The following is a 17,436-nucleotide window of genomic DNA, read 5'->3' as shown; positions in this document are numbered from 1 at the left end:
ACAAGAACACTGTTTTGTTGCTGGCATATGGTTAGTCATTAGTTGTATTCAGTACTATACCTTCCTCATTTAATGGCACCATCTGTTAAAACTATGACTGATACCAGTAGAGAGGAAGCCAATTATTTATTTAGTTTGTAAGCATGGAGTAAACGAGAGTATGTATGAAGTTGCCTGCAGTCAAGTACTTTACAATGGGTTTAGTCAAAAGAGTTGGTGCTAGTGCTACCTTGGGAAACCAGGTCAGGAAAGAACATGATTTGGCATCTTTATTTACTCTTAGCAAAAGGGTAATGTGTTATAAAAAGTAAATAACACTTGATTAAGTTATTTTAAAAGATTTGCATGATATGCCTTGTTTTTAAAGGAACTTCCCTGGTGACTCAGATGGTAAAGCGTCCGCCTACAATGTGGGACACCCCGGTTCAATCCCTGGGTTGGGAAGATCCTCTGGAGAAGGAAATAGCAACCCACTCCAGTACTCTTGCCTGGAAAATCCCATGGACGGAGGAGCGTGGTAGGGTACAGTCCATGGGGTCACAAAGAGTCGGACACGACTGAGTGACTTCACTTCACTTCCTTGTTTTTAACACTCTCAAACTATAGGTGTTTGTGGTTTGTGATTGCAGCTTAACATGCTGAGGGTTCAAAAAGGTGTTCACATAATGAGGCAGAAACTTGTACAAGAATGATTTTTATAGTCTGGATTTAGGACAAGTTTATACAGTAAAATAAATCTTAAGAAAATTGTTCAGTTCAGTTGCTCAGTGGTGTCTGACTCTTTGCGACCCCATGAATCTCAACATGCCAGGCCTCTCTGTCTATCACCAACTCCCAGAGTTTACTCAAACTCATGTCCATCGAGTCGGTGATGCCATCCAGCCATCTCATCCTCTGTCGTCCCCTTCTCCTCCTGCCCCCAATCCCTCCCAGCATCAGGGTCTTTTCCAGTGAGTCAATTCTTCGCATGAGGTGGCCAGAGTACTGGAGTTTCAGCTTTAGCATCAGTCCTTCCAATGAACACCCAGGACTGATCTCCTTTAGAATGGACTGGTTGGATCTCCTTGCAGTCCAAGGGACTCTCAAGAGTCTTCTCCAACACCACAGTTCAAAAGCATCAATTCTTCGGCGCTCAGCTTTCTTCACAGTCCAACTCTCACATCCATACATGACCACTGGAAAAACCATAGCCCTGACTAGACGGACCTTTGTTGACAAAGTAATGTCTCTGCTTTTGAATATGCTACCTAGGTTGGTCATAACTTTCCTTCCGGGGAGTAAGCATTTTTTAATTTCATGGCTGCAATCACCATCTGCAGTGATTTTGGAGCCCAGAAAAATAAAGTCTGATACTGTTTCCACTGTTTCCCCATCTATTTCCTATGAAGTGATGGGACCAGATGCCATGATGTTCATTTTCCGAATGTTGAGCTTTCAGCCAACTTTTTCACTCTCCACTTTCACTTTCATCAAGAGGCTTTTTAGTTCCTCTTCACTTTCTGCCATAAGGGTGGTGTCATCTGCATATCTGAGGTTGTTGATATTTCTCCCGGCAATCTTGATTCCAGCTTGTGCTTCACCAGCCCAGCGTTTCTCATGATGTATTCTGCATAGAAGTTAAATAAGCAGGGTGACAATATACAGCCTTGACGTACTCCTTTTCCTATTTGGAACCAGTCTGTTATTCCATGTCCAGTTCTAACTGTTGCTTCCTGACCTGCATTTAGGTTTCTCAAGAGGCAGGTCAGGTGGTCTGGTATTCCCATCTCTTTCAGAATTTTCCACAATTTATTGTGATCCACACAGTCAAAGGCTTTGGCATAGTCAATAAAGCAGAAATAGATGTTTTCTGGAACTCTCTTGCTTTTTCCATGATCCAGTGGATTTTGGCAATTTGATCTCTGGTTCCTCTCCCTTTTCTAAACCCAGCTTGAACATCTGGAAGTTCACGGTTCACGTATTGCTGAAGCCTGGCTTGAAGAATTTTGAGCATTACTTTACTAGCATGTGAGATGAGTGCAATTGTGTGGTAATTTGAGCATTCTTTGGCGTTGCCTTTCTTTGGAATTGGAATGAAAACTGACCTTTCCCAGTCCTGTGGCCACTGCTGAATTTTCCAAATTTGCTGGTGTATTGAGTGCAGCACTTAGTTATTAGACATTTATAATTTGCTCCTTTTCATGGCTTTGACTCTGTTGTGAAATAAAGTTTTGCATTGCCTGTATGGGGCAATAGCACAATTAGAGGCCTTGTTGCAGGCTGGGAGTATACACATTGTTGGGGTTCCTTACAGACCTCTGTGGTTGTGTTGTGGCGGTAGTAAATGTGCATGCTGTCAGTCTTTTGGTCTCTCCAGCTAGGCTCTTGGAACAGCTCTATTGTTTTTTAATAGTTTTGACTTTGAAATTACTTACAGTTGTGCTTTTGTCTGGTGTCCTCTTGACTCACTCTTCCTGCCCACTCTTTAAAGGACCAATAACCAATATTGGGTTGGTTGAAACCCAGTATTGAAATCAGGTTAGGATTTCCCTTCCCTCTCTCTCCCCCTCCTTTCCTCCTTTCTCCCTTCCATGAGTAAATCTTATCCAGGTGATAAAACCAAAAATTAACAAAATATAAAAGGTAGAGAGATACGGCAACAAAGTTCACCCTTGACTTAGAATCTGTCCTGAGTCATTGTGTCTGAAGAGGTCTGCGGTAGTACACTGTCTGCTCCTCCTTGACCAAACATGATTCATACTTGTTGGAATGGACATAGTTTTCTAGACCAAAAATGATTTTCCCTCGAATCTTTGAGGTATTCTTTCCTTTTAGAGTTCAGTCTAATAGATCAGAAATCTGATGAGAGTCTGGCTTTCTCTCTGTAGGTATCTTATCTTATCTTTCCTTTTTAGAAAACATTTAGGACTTTATCTTCAGAAAGCCTCAGTCTGAAATAGCAAAAGGGTATTTCCAGGTGTGGATGATCTTTCCGTTACCATACTTAGCACTCTATTATCAGTCAGAAGTCCCAATATCTTATCTCTAGGAAGTTTTCAATTTTATTCTTTATTTCCATAGCTTTATTTCCTTTGTCTAATTATATTTGTCATGGACCGAACTTCTTTGCCTTTTAACTTATTTTCTGTTTGTCTTTTTGCTGTACTTTCTGGAATTTCCTTTACAATGGTACACTAAAAAATATGTGGTAGCAGTTAACTTTAGTGCATATTTAAAAATTCATATGTGCATTAACTATATCTAAAGAAATGTTTTCCATATTCCACATTTTCATGCAGATTGTTAATATATTCTCAAATTTATATATACATATACAGTGTTAATTTTGTATGCTAGGATGACCACCCCTTTATCAGCAGTGACTTCTGGGCTCATCTTTCATGCCTCTCCGGCATTTTCTCTCAGTTCTCTTTTGTAGGTTACTTTCTGTTAACTACTTAACCATCTTTTGCTTTTGCTGCCTCTTTCCTAGCCTGAGAAAGTGTGCCGGTGCCCATCTACCCACCCCAGAATAATTTTCTTCTAGTTGTGACCATTTCATCATCTTACTTCTTTAGTGTAGAGACAGATGACAGGCAAACCAGACATTGTGCCTTGATGATAGACTAGTAATTATAACGAGCAGTTGGTTGTGCCTGCTACTTCTGTGGATGTAGGAGGAATTCTAATAGTCTGATTGAAAACAAATTAGAGATTATTTTTAAGTAATAGTATCACTGTCAGGCATCTTAACTTTTTTATCAGCGTATTTTGAGTAGGGAAGACTTTTTGTGACTCAGGACCAAAGCATTTGTTACATCTTTCAGTTTAGTTCAGTCGCTCAGTCATGTCCGACTCTTTGCGACCCCATGAACTGCAGCACGCCAGGCCTCCCTGTCCATCACCAACTACCAGAGTCCACCCAAACCCATGTCCATTGAGTCGGTGATGCCATGCAACCATCTCATCCTCTGTTGTCCCCTCCTCCTCCTGCCCTCAATCTTTCCCAGCATGAGGGTCTTTTCAAATGAGTCAGCTCTTCACATCAGGTGGCCAAAGTATTAGAGTTTCAGCTTCAGCATCAGTCCTTCCAGTGAACACCAAGGACTGGTCTCCTTTAGGATGGATTGGTTGGATCTCCTTGCAGTCCAAGGGACTCTCAAGAGTCTTCTCCAACACCACAGTTCAAAGCATCAATTCTTCGGCGCTCAGCCTTCTTCACAGTCCAACTCTCACATCCATACGTGACCACAGGAAAAACCATAGCCTTGACTAGATGGACCTTTGTTGGCAAAGTAATGTCTCTGCTTTTTAATATGCTGTCTAGGTTGGTCATAACTTTCCTTCCAAGGAGTAAGCGTCTTTTAATTTCATGGCTGCAATCACCATCTGCAATGATTTTGGAGCCCAGAAAAATAAAGTCAGCCACTGTTTCCACTGTTTCCCCAGTTACGTCTTTCAGTTTTACATTAATAGTGTATGTAACCAAGACTCTGGTATTTACTATTACCATCATGCTTTTGAATCAGATGGAGAATATTAAAAAAAAAAAGTTTTTGAATGAATAATTTATTCACATGACACAAAATTCAAAAGGAATGAAAGGGTGTACAGTAATGTCTCCATCCGCTTTAGTTACTAAATCTTCCTGAAGAAATCTGGTTTTAAAATTTCTTTCTCTTTATAAAGAAGGACTTGGAAATATAAGGATAAATGTGCATACATAATCACACTCACATGTATAAACAAAAAAAAATTTTTTTTGCTTCCTTTTACCTTTTACCTAAAATATTTTTTGCTTCCTTTTACCTAAAAGCTGGCATATAATACACATGATTTTGCACCCTTTTTATTTAGCAGTATGACTTAGTGATTGTTTTTACCATTTCATTGCAAATTTCCTTGATTCTTTGAACTAGTATTGTATTCTCCTGTATAGTGTAGGATCATTTTTTTTTTTTTAACTGGACTGTTTATTCTAGACATTCACACTGCTTCTGTTGTCTGTTACTGTTACCAACAGCACTGCAGTGGTACGCACATCCTTGTGTTTGTGTGTTATTTTGCATGTATATCTGTTTGAATAAATATCTGGAAGTGTAATTATTGAGTCAAACAATGTATGCATTTATAATTTTGGTTGCTCCCAAATTGCCTTTTTTGCTAATGTGATGAATGAAACATGGTATTTCAATGTCTTTTAATTTGCATTTCTCAGAAGAGCTATATTTATCTCTTGTGACCTGTCCATATCCCTTTATCCTTTTTCCATTGGTGATGCTTACTAATTAGTAGGCCATCGCTGTTTGGGAAAGTGTTCCTTTGTGATATGATTTCCAGATTGTCCCCTCTTTATTGTACTTGTTGTTTATGGTTGGTTTTGCCATAAAGAAAGTAATTGTTTTTTTATGCAGTTGACCTTATCAGTGTTTTCTTTTATACCAAGATGATGATCATAATTCTCTCATTGCTTCTGCTGTGACCTTAATGGTTTCACTTTCCTACATTTAAATCTTTGAGCTGCTTGGAATTCATTTTGATTTATGTGTGACATGTGGATCCAACCCTCCCCCTCGTCCCAGATGACTAACCAGTTCTCCTGACACTATTAACTGAGTCATTTATCTTTTCTCCTTTAATTTGAAATGCTACCTTTACCATACATTAATTTTGTATATGCATTTGTATTTTTTTCCATATTTAGGAGTTACGTTTGTTTATTGTGAAAGTGCAAACATCCACCGAAGTAGAGGGGATAGTTGAGTGAGCCCTCTACACCTATCAACAGGTTAAGTAATTAAGATTTATCTTTCTTTCATTATTTGTTTCTGCTGAGGAATTTTAAAGCAGTCCCAGATACGTTATTTGACCCTTATATAACTTTTGCCTGCAACTCTAAAAATACACATATTTTAAAAGATAAGTTAAATATTTGACTTTTTAATTTCAAATTCAAGAGAAAAAACATTTGAGGCTAACATTTGGTGTCTCTGTGCTTTTCTTAGTCATCCGTTGCTTCAGAGGGTGATGTCATATTAGCCCTTTGGTTGTTTTAGTGTTGAATCATCATGAAGTTCTCATCCTGCGCTGGGTTCTTTTTTTGAAGAGCCTGGATCTGTGTACCATGGGTATTGAGATATTTTTATTAGTGTAGAGGTGCTCCGATGATTTCACTAGTAGGCTGCATAATGGCCAGTCTGTGTGTAGGGTATGTGAATAATAAAATTGTAAATGGCAGTTAAATATAGCCAAATGTATGGGTGCTTATGTATCCATAAGCAATTAAGCAGGGATACATAAACAGTTAAGCTACATCTTAAACTACTTCTGACACTGTATGCTGCTGCTACTGCTGCTAAGTCGCTTCAGTCGTGTCTGACTCTATGCGGCCCCATAGACGGCAGCCCACCAGGCTCCCCCGTCCCTGGGATTCTCCAGGCAAGAACATTGGAGTGGGTTGCCATTTCCTTCATTGCATGAAAGTGAAAAGTGAAAGTGAAGTCGCTCAGTCGTGTCCGACTCCTATCGACCCCATGGACTGCAGCCTACCAGGCCCCTCCGTCCATGGGATTTTCCACGTAAGAGTACTGGAGTGGGGTGCCATTGCCTTCTCCATCTGACACTGTATAGAAGGCTAGAAATCGTACTTGAGAATCAGGGCTTCAGATTGTGCGGCCCGTTTGATTCCATAGTTCTATCACTAACGTTAGTGCTGTTTCAGGCGTGCCGGTTTCATATGAGAAAGTACACATCCACAGTGCCAGATGGGCACACATGTTTTACATAACTATGAATTTCAGTTTAACTTGTATTTGTCAGATTTCATGGCTAGATTGTTTCCTTTCAGTTTAATCTTAAAACTGAACTAACTTCATAGAACTAGTTCGTAATAATTCAATTATATCCTCAGATTTACTTCCAAAGGCAGCTTCAGAAACTTAAAACATATCTCACACTATAAAACTTTTGTAAATGATAAGCCATTTTCATCAAATAGCCCTGGTATTCACTATGATTCACCAAATATCTTACTGTGATATAAAATGAGTTTGGAATTTAGTTAGCATTTGCACATATCATATATCCAATTTGACTAGGAATTCTTCCGTTTTTTTTTTTTTTTAAGAATTTTATCATTCCTTGATTTTCTTTAGTTTCTCTGTGTTTTATGTGCCTTATTAACATCTGTTACTGTCTGGTGAGTCTCATAGATATTTGACTAGTTAGGAAGCTCTGGAAGCAGAGCCCTACAACTCTTGGAAATGATCTGAGGAGGCACTTTTTCATTTATATCATTGATTTTTACTATCTAGTCATTTGATTGAATTAAAATAAACTGCCCATATTCTTAAGCTTTTAAATATCCCCTTAACTTCTGTGTGTGTTCATCTGACTTGGAAAGGTTATAGCACAATCTCTTAATGAATAATTTAGTGGAAGTCTAATCACCACCTCTCTTATTTGACTTGAATAAACTGTCTGAAATCTTCTTTTCACCCTATGGCAAATTATCTATGGCAAATGTACTCCGTTTTTCCATGTTAGACAGAATTTCTTGTTTCCTTCTGGTAGGTTTTTGTCTCTGTGCTGGCTAAATAAAACAGAATGTGGGCTGAAAACCTTACTTTTCTACATACTTTGTATTTGAGGAAAAAACAAACATAAAACCTCAGTCTGAGGGAAATGGTAAAAATCTCAAAGTAGTATCTAGGCACTGTGTATTTAACAAGATAGCTTTTCAGTTTTTATAAATCTAACCTGCTTTCAGAACTACTAAATTCAGAATTATTGAAAATAATTATTAGTCCAGATCCTTAAAGAATTTAAGTGTTTGTACTATCTCTTGCTTCACAGTTTGCTCTATCTTTTCCTAGTAACAACTTTGCATATATCATCTTTAATTTTGACAACAAACCCACAAACTGAATATTATCTCCATTAGATGAAGAAACTGAAGCTCTAGAGGTTGTCCTTGCCATTCACACTACTAGGATATGAAGCAGTGAAGATTCAAAGCTACATTTCTGAATGCAAAGTTCTTAACTTTTCAACATTTGGTGGTTTCTATTGAGTTCATGAAGATGGCAAAACTGTCGATAACACTCTGATATTTATTGTACTTTTATTCCCTGTCTATCTAAGTCATCTTTTGCGGGGTAGATTGGAGAACTTTAAACTTTTAAAATAGTGAATATTTGTTCTCAGTAGGCTTTTTTGGTGGATAGTTTTAGACTTAAAAGTTAAACATATGGTACAGAGTTCATGTATGTGCCCCTATTCCCCCATGGATTACCTGTAAAGAGTCAATATTGATGCATTTTTTACTAAATCCAGATGTAGGTTGCCAGGCTCCTTCCTCTTCTTTAGACCAAGAGGCCGCCACTCATCTCTGAGGAAACTGCTCTGAAGAGGTAGAGCAGAAGCCAGTCTATATCTGATTTTTGGCTAGGAAATATATGCAGTCAAGCATTCATGTTGGTAAGAGATTACTGCTAACCACAAAAAATAAGTATCTCAGTTCAGTCACTCAGTCGTGTCCGACTTTTTGTGACCCCATGGACTGCAGCATGCCAGGCCTCCTTGTCCATCACCAACTCCTGGCGTTTACTCAAACTCATGTCCATTGAGTCAGTGATGCCATCCAACCATCTCATCCTCTGTTATCCCCTTCTCCTCCTGCCTTCAATCTTTCCCAGATCAGGGTCTTTTCAAATGAGTCAGTTCTTCACTGTAGGTGGCCAAAGAATTGGAGTTTCAGCTTCAGCATCAGTCCTGCCAATGAATATTCAGGACTGATTTCCTTTAGGATGGACTGGTTGGATCTCCTTGCAGTCCAAGGGACTCTCAAGAGTCTTCTCCAACACCACAGTTCAAAAGCATCGATTCTTCAGTGCTCAGCTTTCTTTATCTCAAGTTAATGATTTTAGTCTTTTTCTGTGTATGGGAAGATGCAGGAATCTGGGGTCATTGAAATTCTTCCCAAGGTAGGCTTCTAACTATCTTTGGAGCTAGTTCATCCAAAACAGAGTGCCTTATCCTCTTTTATTCTTTTTCATCCTAAATTGCCCTAGGGTGCACTGTCAGTCAGCAGCTACAGTGGCTTGCCACTTCACCATTGTGGAACTGGGTGGTGGGCAACACCCTTTGTTCTTCTTTGTTCATCCCCAGAAGCAGCCATTTCTCCAGGGAGCCCTCGTTCCTTTTACTGGATCGAGATGTTTGAAACCAAGGTTGGGGTGCTGGGTATACTGGTTGCCAGTGCTTGTCATTTCCTTTAGACCATCAGTGATGGCAGATCAAGGAAATATATATAGGTACTCTAACCCATGTGTCTGTACATATGTATAAATATTTCTATCTGTATCTTTGTTAGTTTAAACATGAGTTCTTACTTATGTCTCCAACTCTAGTTCAGTATAACTCTAATTTTTTAAGTAATTGAAAAAATTTTTTTCTTTTACAAATCTATGGCAATTTTATCCTGTCCCATAATAGATACCCTCTTCTGTTATTCAGCTTTGTTTGTTTAGCTATATTAGGTGGATTCATTGTTCACTCCAGTTGTTTCCTGTAAGGACTTCTCCATTCCTGTGTCATTTTCATTCTTCTGTGGACTGTATAGCTTTTTTATGCTCAAGTTGCTGCCTCCTCCTTCCCCAGTGTTTATGGATAGCTATATTTCCTAAGCTCTTACTCATATGTTTGAAATTGTATTTTAAATAAAAATTAAGTTCCATCAGTGAGATATTTTTGAAAATTTTATCCATTCACCTTTCATCCTCATAATACTTCTTTTATTTCTACATTTATTTATTTATTTTTTGGCCATGAGACATGAGAGATCTTAGTTTCCTGACTAGGGGTTGAATCCACACCCCTTGGAGTGGAAGTGTGGAGTCTTATAACCACTGGACCATCAGGGAATTCCCTCATAGTTTCTGATTTTGAATAGATAAGGGGGGCAAAAGAGTGAAGGATAACTCTGAGATGATGATTAAAATATTTTGTTTTCAGTTTTATATGTTTACTCTGCTTCCAGATGACATTTAAAACAAATTTTATAGATTAAGTTTGGTCCCTTCTCAGATTAGAATGTTGGTGGTATTTTTTTTTTTTCTTTGTTAATTTTATTTTTTCTGTTTAGTTCATTGGGGTTTGAGAAAGACAGGTTCAGTGATTCTGTGTTAATCTGCCATCTTTTCCCTTGACCAGCACATTTTTTCTTGAAAGCCTTCCTGCTCTGGTTTACTGCCTCCTCAAATTTACTATTTTCTTTTCAGTGCTATTGTGTCATCTAATTATTAATCTTAGCTGTTATATAGTACAACTCTCAATTTTTTAAGAACTTAATCAGCTGTCATTTTCATGAGAAACTGACAAATTGATTTTTTTAATACTAATCTGAAACAGAAAGGAGACCACTTGGATTTGCCAGGCTTTTTCAATAAAATGTTTTTGTTCCTAAGCATCTTTGTGGGGATTGTTTGTTTTTATATGGCTTTTTGGTGAAGAAAAATGTGTATTAAAGTTGCTTTGTTGGTTAGCGAGCAGTGAAATATAAATCAATCTGTATATTTCCAGAGCAAAGCTAACTTCTCTTCAAATAAACAGTTGTAGACAAGTTTTGTTGTTGCTGAAATCCCATTCATTTTTTAGTAACAAAGAGTTTTAACATTCCAGTGAAATATATACCCTGACTTTAGTGAAATAAGTTTTGAAAGATCTGAAGATAATCAGTATATAAGCTAACTTTTTAAGCCAAGAAAGCTAAGAAGTTTACATGGTGATCCATTTGGACTGTGGACAGTGGGGAGATGATATAATATTATAACAGCCTGCCAACTCACTTATTTTGTAACACTTAAATTATTTACTGTATTAAAGGTTTTAAAATGGGATCCTTTACAATATATTTTCCCAAACTCCACAGGAAAGGGAAATTGCTATGTTGTGTTCAGATCTTGTTAAAATGAAGTCTTATTACTGTAATTTACAGAAACAGAGGTATACTGATTCAGAAATTTTTTTGTCAAGTGCAAGATGCTTACTGTATGTGTTTTTACAATGTAAATCAAGATGGAAGTTACTAATTAATAGGGAGATTTTGCTGATTTCTAAGTCATAGTGCCTGGCATAAAGAAAAATAGTGCTATGTAATAGGCCCTTATTTTATTCCTGATATATTTTGAAGTGCTTTTACATACGTTTGACAGCAGGAGTGTATAAGTGGTGATTAAAGTTGAGAGTTTGGAGCCAGAGTGCTCAATTCAAATCCTTGTTTTATCATTTGGCAATGTGTGACCTTGGCCAAGTTGCTTACGCCCAGGTTCCTCATCTGTAAAGTGGAAACAACCATGTTCCTGTCTTGTGGAATTGTTGTAAGGATTGAATGAATTCGTGCATGTAGAACTCTGAGAATCTGGCACAAGAATGTGCTGAATAAGTAATAGTTGTGATTTGTTATTTTTTTTACATCTCTCTTTTTTAAGGCCACTCAATTGCTTTTTTTTTTTTAAATTTTATTTTTAAACTTTACATAATTGTATTAGTTTTGCCAAATATCAAAATGAATCCATCACAGGTATACATGTGTTCCCCATCCTGAACCCTCCTCCCTCCTCCCTCCTCCCTCCCCATACCATCCCTCTGGGTCGTCCCCAGTGCACTAGCCCCAAGCATCCAGTTATTCATGTGCTTTCTTTGGGAGACTGGAGAACCTTTTATTTGCAGCTTATTATGGAATTCTTTTCTTGAAACTAGATCCTATGAAGTTTGGGAGAGTTTACTACCTAATTCAAGGGGTTTGTTTTCAAAGTTTATGAGAAAGCATTTGATGATTTGGGGTGACTGCTAGGATGAGGGCTGTTCAGCTCTTGGTTTAGGAATGGAGTAGTAGTAGTTAAGAGATGAGACTCATGGAGATGGTCTCTTCTCTTCAGTCAGTGAAGAGGACTCATTAGGAAAAATTCATAGTATTTTGTCTGTTTTTGTAATACTTTCCTTCTCTTTTGAAGATGCTTATTGTTATCCTCTGACTCAGGAGTAGGCTAGGCAGCTAATAGGGTGTCCAGCTGCTAGGCAGGTTATAGGATGTCTTGTATATAAAATATGAAAGTCCTGCCTCTGATATACTTGGATCCCTACTTCTTTGCATCTTTATTCTGTCTCAACAGCTCACCAGCACCCTCAGCTCCCCAAACTCACATGAAACTGGGCTATCATTTCAGATGAGAACCGAGGGCCAAACTTAATTTAAAAGCATCCATTTCCACAAACGAAGGGAATAGTAGGGGGAAAAAAGAGACATGAAAATCTGAAAAGTATTTCAAATTATAAGATGACTTAATACTAAAATATGTACATAAACTTCTATGTTTAAAATGCTGTGTAGTGTAATATTTTTGCAGAGTTGATGGAAGCCAATTTTTGTTTGTTTTTAATTGACTTTGTTTTATTCACACCAACAACTGGTGTTAGAATAAGCTGTAGAACAGAAAATTTCTTTGTAACAATGATTTTATTGAAACAAAATTCTGTGTCTAATGCTTATATGCTTTTTGCATAGATCCTATTATTATAGTTTGTAAAAATATTCTCACCTTCTTCATCTGTTTTCTGAGTAGTAGCATGATTTCCCAGAATACTTAGCACACTTAATTCAAAAAGACAATATTTGTCTTTGCTGTGGTTGCAGTGACACACAACACTGATGCATTCTGGATAAAGATATTATGGACAGTTAATTCCTAGAAAAAATTATTTTATTTCTTTTAAAGCTTTTTCTAAGAATAAAGTCATAGATATGATTGGTATCTGTTTTAATAACTGTAATCTAGAAATAGTCCCATATTCTATTCCACTTTGGCAAACTTCTTTTAAATATGTTGTAGAACTTTTATTTGCATAAGTTCTCTTATCTATCAAATGTAAGAATGCCTGTTAGGGAAATTTTATTGGTTAATTAAGTTAGTGTATAGTCAGGATGCATTCATTTTACTTTTTGTGCATTGGTTAGTTAGACAGGAATTCCAGGGTGTCTGTATTAGTCTAGAATGTTAGCCACAGTTTCTCACCAGGGAAATGTGTGAATTTCACTCAATTAATAGAAAGTTTTTAATGTTTTTGTGACTCATGACAAATTGCTGAAAATTGGGGCTTTCTAATGAGTCAAGTTATATAGGTAGTGTGTAAGAAGTCAATATATTGCTGTAAGGTACATTTTAATAAGTGTTTAGACACATTTGACTTAAATGCACTCTGTATTTTAACTCTCTTAAGTGGTTTGTAATATTTAGATCTATTTGCCCCATGAGATTAAGTAGAAGTAAAGCATTTAACAATCAATAAATTGCTTCTGGGTAGAACAGAACAAACAGATTTGGCTGTAGTGAAGATTATAAAATATCATCGTAGAAGAAAATGTTGACTGGTAAGTTAAAAAAAAAAAAGTGAGATTTTATAAAATCGAAATTGGGAGACTCTACCCTCCTTTGACAAATCCTGCTTTCTTTTTTTTTTTGGTTTAGGCTTAAAGCCATAGCACTGTCTCCTAGACCTACCTTAATTGCGTTTGCTATTACCCAACTGTTATAGTCCGATTTAGGATCTGTTTTCTTTACTGCAGTTGCTTTGCGCAGAGAGGGGTTGAGAATGTGAATTGAGTGTTTTTTTTTTTTTCCTGTTTCTTTTATTTTGTAATTATTTAACTTCTAACTTCATAGTTAGTACCTTTTTTTCCCCTCCTAGACTCACCAAGTTGGAGTAGTCTCTTTCAGAAACCCCCTCACTTTATTGTTTTTTTCCTGATGCCTGTGTTATATGCTGAACCTAGCTTCATTGCTTTCTAACTGTGGGTTTTGGGAGATACCATTTTCCATGTGTCTCATTTTACAAATCAACTTCCTGCTAGAATGTAAGCTGGCTGGAGACAGGCTTTGACAAAATCTTGATCACTTTGTTTTCCCAGCACCTGGTAGAGTGCTTAACACATAGTAGGCTCCTCAGGGGAGAAGGCAGTGGCACCCCACTCCAGTACTCTTGCCTGGAATATCCCATGAATGGAGGAGTCTGGTGGGCTGCAGTCCATGGGGTTGCTAAGAGTTGGACACGACTGAGCGACTTCACTTTCACTCATTGGAGAAGGGAATGGCAACCCACTCCAGTGTTCTTGCCTGGAGAATCCCAGGGATGGGGGAGCCTGGTGGGCTGCCGTCTATGGGGCCGCACAGAGTCGGACACGACTGAAGTGACTTAGCAGCAGCAGCAGGCTCCTCAGGATACCTGTTGAATGAAAGATAGGAAATGAGATCCCAGAGAGGCTAAGTGAATATATGTGGAGAGTGTATATTATAACACATACTGTCAAATTAATATCCTTTATAAAAGTGCTCCAGAAGGCTTTAGAAAGATGAGTTATTATGTGTGATATTCATGCAGTAGTAAATCATTATTCATATTTTAAAAGAATCTATTACTAGATAACATACCTTGTTTCTAGGTAGGGATGCTTTATATTGTATATAACAAAACACCTAATCAGCAGTGGCTTAAACTAATGAGGATTTATTTTTCTTATATGAGGAGAAGTTTGGAGGCAGGTATCTTGCTGACATTGGCTGAGCTGCTTAACAATGTCAGGTCTGTTCTGTAATTTTCTTGGCCTTTCCTTCATGGTTGCAAGATGGTTGCTCCTGCTCTAGGTATCACCTTTCTGTGTGGGGTGCCAAGAAAAGGGTATGGATTGACAGAAGTATCTGTCAGGAAGCCGAAAGCCTTTGTGAGACATCTCATGTCATTTCACCAGGAAACCAGAAGCTGTCTTGGAAACCTTGTAGCACAGCTGACTTTGCCCTAAGTGTTATGGCCAAAACTGTTTCAAGGGGTCTCTCCTAACTGAAAGGAAGGCTGAAAAAGCTTTCCCAGCCTTTGGTAAAGAGGGAGGAAGGGAGAAAGTTTGGAAATAGGAGTTTGTTAACTGTTGTTTTTGCTTAGTCCCTAAGTCATGTCTGACTCTTCCATGATTCTTTGGATTGTAGCCCTCCAGGCTCCTCTGTCTATGGGATTTCCCTGGCAAGAATACTGGCATGGGTTGTCATTTCCTTCTCCAGGGGATCTTCCCAACCCAGGGATTGAACCCACATCTCCTGTATTGGCAGGCAGATTCTTTACCATTGAGCCACCAGGAAGCCCCTTATTAGCCATCAGTTCACTTCAGTTGCTCAGTTATGTCCAACTCTGCTTCCCATGGACTGCAGCATGCCAGGCTTCCCTGTCCATCACCAACACCTGGAGCTTGTTCAGACTCATGCGCATCGAATTGGTGATACCATCCAACCATCTCATCCCCTTTTCCTCCTGCCTTCAGCCTTTCCTAGCATCAGGGTCTTTTCCAGTGAGTCAGTTCTTTGCATCAAGTGGCCAAACTACTGGAATTTCAGCTTCAGCATCAGTCCTTCCAATGAATATTCAAGAGTGATCTCCTTTAGGATGGACTGGTTGGATCTCCTTGCAGTCCAAGGGACTCTCAAGAGTCTTCTCCAACACCACAGTTCAAAAGCATCAATTCTTCAGTGCTCAGCTTTCCTTATGGTCCAACTCTCACATCCATACATGACTACTGGAGAAACCATAGCCTTGACTAGACGGAACTTTGTTGGCAAAGTAATGTCTCTGCTTTTTAATATGCTGTCTAGGTTGGTCATAGCTTTTCTTCCAAGGACAAAGTGTCTTTTAATTTCATGGCTGCAGTCACCATCTGCAGTGATTTTGGAGCCCAAAAAAATAAAGTCTGTCACTGTTTCCACTGTGTCCCCATCTCTTTGCCATGAAGTGATAGGACCAGATGCCATAATCTTAGTTTTCTGAATGTTGAGTTTTAAACCAACTTTTTCACTCTCCTCTTTCACTTGTAAGAGGCTCTTTAGTTCTTCTTTGCCTTCTGCCATAAGGGTGGTGTCATCCCTGTATCTGAGATTATTGATATTTCTCCGAGCAGTCTTGATTCCAGCTTGTGCTTCATCCATAGTATTTGCAAAGTATATCACTTTGGCTAGCCAGAATCACAATGCAGCCTTCTTATGACTGCAGTTACCTCCTCTCTGGGGAGATGACATGCTGCTGCTAAGTCGCTTCAGTCGTGTCCGACTCTGTGCGATCCCATAGACGGCAGCCCACCAGGCTCTCCCGTCCCTGAGATTCTCCAGGCAAGAACACTGGAGTGGGTTGCCATTTCCTTCTCCAATGCATGAAAGTGAAAAGTGAAAGTGAAGTCGCTCAGTCATGTCCAACTCTCAGCGACCCCATGGACTGCAGCCCACCAGGCTCCTCTGTCCATGGGATTTCCAGGCAAGAGTACTGGAGTGGGGTGCCATACATGTACGTTATAGATCAGGATGTCTGCTTGACATGTAGTTTTCTCCATCGGCTCTGGTTGTAGCCTGTTGTCTTCTGGTGACCTAAAGCTAAAAGAGAAAATCTGCATCCTAGTACACTACAGTGGATTAAGGAACAAGATAACAAATCCTCCCACTTAGGAAAGTGGGGAATTAGAAACTCACTGGTCCACAAACACAGCATACTCTGGAGGATATGAATATAAAAGGGTTCTGTTCTGGCAGTGAATTTAACTTTCTAAATTAATAGTGAATTAATCTATCTGCTGCCCCATTTTATGTTTCTTGGGAGGATCTCCTCAGTCATAAAGGTCTTATTTCCTGTAGCTATCAGGAAGACTGACTCCTCCCACTCTCCTCTTCCTTTGCAGAATTGTTTGCGCTATATGAGGGACTTTCTTTTTTCATTTAAATTTTGGAGTAATTTTATCTATTTCTACCAAAAATCTTACTGGGGTTTGATGGGAATTGCATTAAGCTTATAAATCATTTTGGGGAGTATTGACATCTTTGCTGTGTTGAGTCTTCTAATCCATGAACATGGTAAGTCTCTCCAGTGATTTGGTCTATTTTAATTTACTTCAACAAAATTTTGTAATTTTCAGCATAGAGTTCTGATACATATTTTTCTTTTCTTAGATTTATACCTATTTCATTTTTGTTGAAGGACTTACAAGTGTTATTCTTTTTGTTGATTTTTCCCCCACTTGTTAGTTGCTAGAATATACACGTGCACTTGCTTTTGTTTGTTGACTTTATATTCTGCGACCTTACAGAACTCGATTATTAGCAGTTTCTTTTGTAAATTTCTTGGGATATTCTATATAGATAATCGTATTATCTGCAAAAAGAGAAGGCTTTCTTTCTGATTTGTTTGCATTTCGCTTTTTTTTCTTCATTGTGCTATCTGGAGCACCTAGTGCTTTGTTGGATTTGAGAAGTGAGATGGGGCAGTTGCCTGGATTTTTGATCTTAGGGGAAAAGAACTGTCTTGCACCATTACGTGATGTGAGCTGTAGGAGTTTTGGTAGATATTCATTATCTATTTGAGGAAAATACTTTTTCT

At 38.3% G+C, this 17,436-nt stretch overlaps 1 protein-coding gene across 6 annotated transcripts in view; it reads left to right on the top strand.

Annotated features, from left to right (window-relative positions):
* The window catches only part of CDKAL1 (CDK5 regulatory subunit associated protein 1 like 1), a 730,510-nt gene that overhangs the window by 87,624 nt on the left and 625,450 nt on the right, over window positions 1-17,436 (top strand). The window lies entirely within an intron of this gene.

Source organism: Bos javanicus, chromosome 23 (assembly GCF_032452875.1).
Source record: "Bos javanicus breed banteng chromosome 23, ARS-OSU_banteng_1.0, whole genome shotgun sequence".
Classification (NCBI taxonomy): Eukaryota; Metazoa; Chordata; class Mammalia; order Artiodactyla; family Bovidae; genus Bos; species Bos javanicus.
Note: the sequence above shows the minus strand (reverse complement) of the source record. Positions and strands in the feature narration are given on the sequence as shown.